The 5682-nt window shown below is 33.4% G+C and overlaps 1 pseudogene; it reads left to right on the top strand.

Annotated features, from left to right (window-relative positions):
- The first annotated feature begins 4442 nt into the window (after nt 1-4442).
- LOC129063022 (39S ribosomal protein L47, mitochondrial-like) lies at nt 4443-5195 on the top strand (annotated as a pseudogene).
- Nucleotides 5196-5682: the final 487 nt, after the last annotated feature.

Raw genomic sequence — 5682 nt, 5'->3', positions numbered from 1 at the left:
TCCCCAGTAGCGGGGCGCGTGAAAGGTAATCACACATTGATGTTTCTCTCCCTCTCTTTCTCCCTCCCTTCCCCTCTTTAAAAATGAATAATTAAAATCTTTATTAAAAATAAAACATCCTTATTACCCAAAGCAGATTAAAGATTCAATGCAATCCCTATTCAAATCCCAAAGACATATTTCACAGATATAGAACAAACATTCCAAAAATTTATATAGAACCATAAATGACCCTGAGTAGCTGCAACAATTCAGAGAAAGGAGAACAAAGTAGAAGGGATCACATACCCAATATCATACTATACTATAAGGCCACTGTAATCAAAAGAGTCTGGTACTGGCATAAGAACAGATGCATGGATTAATGGAATAGAGTGGATCCCAGAAGTAAACCCATGTCTCTGTGGTCAATTAAAATTGAATAAGTGGGAAGAAGCCTAAAAAGGAGTCAGAATAGCCTGTTCTACAAATGGTGTTGGGAGATCTGGACAGATACATGCAAAAAAATGAAAAATGACCGCAAACTTACACTATACTATAAAATACTTACAAATGGTTAAAAGACTTAAATATAGGTTGTGACACCATAAAACATGTCCCCTAGAGAAAGGGACATGAAGGAAAGAATAAACAAATGGGACCTAATCAAAATAAAAATCTTTTGCATGGCTAAAAAAAAAAAATCAGCAAAATGAAAAGGGAACCAACCATATGGGAAAACATATTTGCCAGTGATACCTCAGACAAGGTTTTGATCTCCACAATAAATAAAGAATTCACATGACTCCACTCCAAGAAGACACACAACCCAATTAAAAAATGAGCAAGGACCTGAACAGACACTTTTCCAAGGAGCATATACACAGGGCCCAGAGACATATGAAAGGATGCTCAGCATCACTGGCCATCAGAGAGATGCAAATTAAAACCACAAGATACCACTTCATACCTGTCAGAATGACCATCATAAACAAATCAACAAACAAGTGCTGGTGAGGTTTAGAGAAAAGGGAACCCTAGTACACTGTTGGTGGAAATGCAGACTGGTGCATCCACTGTGGAGAGCACTATGGAACTTCCTCTTAAAAATAAAATTGGTAGTGTCTTTGGAAGGGGCAATTCCACTGTTGGGATTATACCCTAAGAATCCTGAAACACCAATTCAAAAGAAGCTATGCACCCCAATGTTCATAGCAGCATAATTTACAATAGTCAAGTTTTGGAAGCAACCTAAGTGCCCATCAGTAAATGAATGGATCCAAAAACTATGGTACATTAGCACAATGGAATACTACACAGCAGATAAAAAGGAGTTCCTACCCTTTGAGAAAGCATGGATGGAAATGGAGAGCATTATGCTAAGTGAAATAAGCAAGCAGTGAAAGACTAATATCATATGATTTCACCTATAGGTGGAACCTAATCCACAAAACAAACAAGCCCACAAAATATAACCAGAGACACTGAAATAAAGAACAAACTGACAGTAACCAGAGAAGAGGTGTGAGACGATAACAGGGGGATATAGGAAAAGGGTCATCAAGAAATAAGGAGTGATAAAAGGCACATGAACAAATCCAAAAGTAGGTAGGATCGAGGGTGGGACGTAGGGATGGGTGGGATAGGGGGAAAAGGGAGAAAACTCTACTTGAACAATAATTCTTTTTAAAAAATAAAATATAATATAATGGCTGTAATAAATCCTCATATATCAATAATAACCCTAAATATAAATGGCTTGAACTCACCAATAAAAAGGCACAAAGTAGGAAGATGGATTAAGAAACAAGATATGACTATAGGTTGCATTCAAAAGTCCCATCTCAGCCACAAAGTCAAACATAGAGCCAAAGTGAAGGGGTGAAGGGTAATCTTTCAAGCAAATGGCATCCAAAGAAAATCAAGTGTTATACTTTTATCAGAAAAAATAGGGCTCAAGACAAACAGGTAACAAGAGACACAGATGGACATTTTCTAATAATAAAGAAAACATAATATTTATCAACATATATGTACCCAAAATGGGAGTACCAAAGTATATAAAGTGAGTACTGACTGAACTAATGGCAGAAACTGAAAAGAATACAATAATAGTAGGGGACCTGAATATCCCACTGACAACAATGGATAGATCATCCAAACACAAAGTCAATAAGGACATATTGACCTTAAAAGATACAGTATACAAAATGGACATAATTGACAGTCATAGTACTTTCCACCCAAAATGAGAGAATATATATTCTTCTCAAGTGCACAAGAATCTCAAGGAGAGATTTTATGTTGTCATACAGAATTAGTTGTGATAAATTTAAAAAGACTGAAATCATATGAAGCATATATTCAGATCACAATAGTATGAAACTAGAAATTACAACAAAAGAGATGGAAAAACACAAATATGTGGAAATTAAACAACATGCTATTGTACAACTATTTGGTCAAAGAAGAAATAAAAGAAGAGGCCAAAAGATACATAGACACAAATGACACTGAAACAATGTACCAAAATTTTTGGAATGCAGCAAAAGCATACTAAATGATAATAGAGTTACTGGCCTACCTCAAGAAACAAGAAAAATCTCAAGTAAACAATCAAATATCACACCTTTAAAAACTAGAAAAGGAGAACAAATGAAGCCCAAAATAATCAGAATTAAGGAAATAACAAAAAATTAGTATATAAATCATTGAAATTAAATATAAAAACAATAATAATGAAACATAGAGCTCGTTCTTTAACAAACTACTGGCTGGACTCACTAAGAAAATGGAGAAAAGGCTCCAATAAATGAAACCAGAAATGAAATAGAGGTTACAATGGACACCACAGAAATACAAAGAACTACACAAGAATGCTATGAAAGGCTATATGCTTCCAAATTTAATAACTTAAAAGAAAAGACAAGTTTTTAGGAATATATAACTTTCCAAGACAGAACCATGAAAAACTGGAAAACCTAAATGGACTAATCACTAGTACAGAAATTGAAATAACCAAAAACCTCCCAAAAAACAAAAGCCCAAGAATAGATGCTTTCACTGATGAATTCTACTAAACATTGAAAAAAGATTTAATACCTATTGTTTTCAAAATCTCCCAACAAATTCAACAGGAAGGGATACTTCTTAATTCATTTTACAAGGCCAGCATTGCTACAATACCAAAACTAGGCAATGATAACACATTAAAAAAAAACCTTACAGGCCAATATATTTGATGATCATAGATGCAAAAATCCTAAAGAAAATACCAGCAGATTAAGCACAACTATACATTAAAAAAATCATACATCACAATCACTATACAACACATTAAGAAACTGAAAGATAAAGATCATATGATAATATCAATAGATATAGGAAAAGCATTTGACAAGATACAGCATAACTTTAAGGTTAAAACATTTCATAAAATGGAAATAGAAGGAAAGTACCTCAAGGTATTAAAAGCTATATATGACAAACCATCAGCTAATGTCATCAATGATGAAAAACTGAAAGTTTTTCCCCTTGGATCAGAAATAAAACAAGTATGCCCACTGTCACCACTGTTATTCAATACAGTACTGGAAGTCAGAGCCAAAGCAATCAGAGGAAAAAGGGAATCCAAATTTAGAATAAAGAAGTAAAACTTTCACTCTTTGCAGATTACATAATTCTATACAGAGAAAATCCTAAATACTCCACCAAAAGACTATTAGGAGCGATAAAATAAAGTTTCAGAACACAAAATCAATATGCAAAAAGGCACTGAGTTCCTATATACTGATAACAAAATATTAGAAAGAAAAATAAAAACAGAAATTTCATTTAAAGTTCCAACAAAAAGAACAAAATATCTAGGGATAAACTTAAAGAAACTGATGGATGTTAATACTGAAAACTACAAGATTGTGTTGAAAGAATGAGAAAAAATAGAGAAATGGAAAGATATTCCATATTCATGGGCTAAAACAATTAGTATTATTAAAATGGCCACATCACCTAAAACAATGTAGACATTGAATAAAATTCTCATCAAAATCTCAATAGCATTTTTCACAGAAATAGAACAAAAAAAATCTTTAAACTTGTATGGAACCACACAAAAGATCAAAACAACTCTAAGAAAAAAGGACAAAGACAGAGTAATCATACCCCCTGACTTCAAACCATACTACAATGCTGCAATAACCAAACCAGAGGGTACTTGAAGAAAAACACACCAATGAAACAGAACTGAGAACTCAGAACTAAACTTACATGTATGTTGACAGCTAATTTCCAACAAAGAAGCCAAAAACATATAATAAAAAGAGGAAAAATATCTTCCATAAATACTATATACAAAACATTAACTCAAAATGGATTAAAGATTTGAATATAAGACCTGAAACAATAAGATACATAGAAGAAGGTCATTAATGGCAAAAACATGGTTTGCTTACTCAAAAGAAAAAATGGCTACAGCCAGTTTAGTTATTCTTTGCAGAAAAGCATCAATCATTTTGAAGACTTCCAGGTTTTTAGTAAGTTCTCAGGCCCCTGCTGGCACAGGGTATTCCCTTAATTTGCTGCCTAAGAATACACCAAATGTCACATCCTTACACCAGTGTAGAATACTTCATACCATGTTGTCAAGGAAAGGACTGGATGAATTTTTTGATGACCCAAAGAATTGGGGGGAAGAAAAAGTAAAATCTGGAGCTGCATGGACCCGTCAGCAATTAAGGAACAAAAGTAATGAAGATTGACATGAACTTTGGTATGTCTTACTGAAAGAAAGAAACATGCTTCTAACCCTACAGCAGGAGGCCAAATAGCAAATATTACCAATGTCAAGTCCAGAGTGGTTAAAAAAGGTAGTAGAATCCATGGATGTATTAGATAAAGTCATCCAGGAATAAGAAGATGCCTGAAGACTTCTTCCGACTCGTCAAGAAAAAGCTAGACCTGGTGCTTGTCGAAAAGACATCTTTGGAAGAATTATCTGGCACAAGTTCAAGCAGTGGTCTGTGCCTTGGCACCTAAATAAGAGACACAATAGGAAACGATTCTTTATGATGCCCTGTGTGGACCATTTTGACAGACTGAGATGTGAGAAACAAGCCCATATTCAAGCAAGGAAGAAAAATTGAGAAAAAAAAAAAGCTAAACTTCTTCAGGAAAAGTTTTCACATCTTTCTGAAGCCCAGAAGTCAAGTCTTGTCTAAGATATCTGAACTCTTAATTTACCATTTTGTTTTTCCTAGGTAACAATCTGTATAGAAAAGTAACTATATGTTAAGTGGCTTATAAATAAATTGTTTTAGTAAAAAAAATATAATAAAATAATAAGAAGAAAACACAGACACTAAATGCCTAAATGTATGGACATGGGTCTCAGAGGTTTTTGTGAATTTGACATCCAAAGTAAAGGGAAGTAAAAACAACAATAAATAAATGGGACTACATAAAATTTAAAAGCTTCTGCACAGCAAAAGAAACCAATAACAAAACAAAAAAGCAATGAACAAAATGAGAGAAGATATTTGTAAACAATACTCCAATAAGGGGTTAATATCCAAAATACATTAAAAAATAATACAAATCAACAACAACAAAAACAAAATTCTGATTAAAAAATTAGCAGAGGACCTGAATAAACATTTTTTCAGGAAAAGCATATATATGGCCAAGAGATGTATAAAAAAATTCGCA

This window comes from Pteronotus mesoamericanus, unplaced genomic scaffold (genome assembly GCF_021234165.1).
Source record: "Pteronotus mesoamericanus isolate MK-2021 breed Mesoamerican mustached bat unplaced genomic scaffold, CSHL_Meso_final scaffold_85, whole genome shotgun sequence".
Classification (NCBI taxonomy): Eukaryota; Metazoa; Chordata; class Mammalia; order Chiroptera; family Mormoopidae; genus Pteronotus; species Pteronotus mesoamericanus.
Note: the sequence above shows the minus strand (reverse complement) of the source record. Positions and strands in the feature narration are given on the sequence as shown.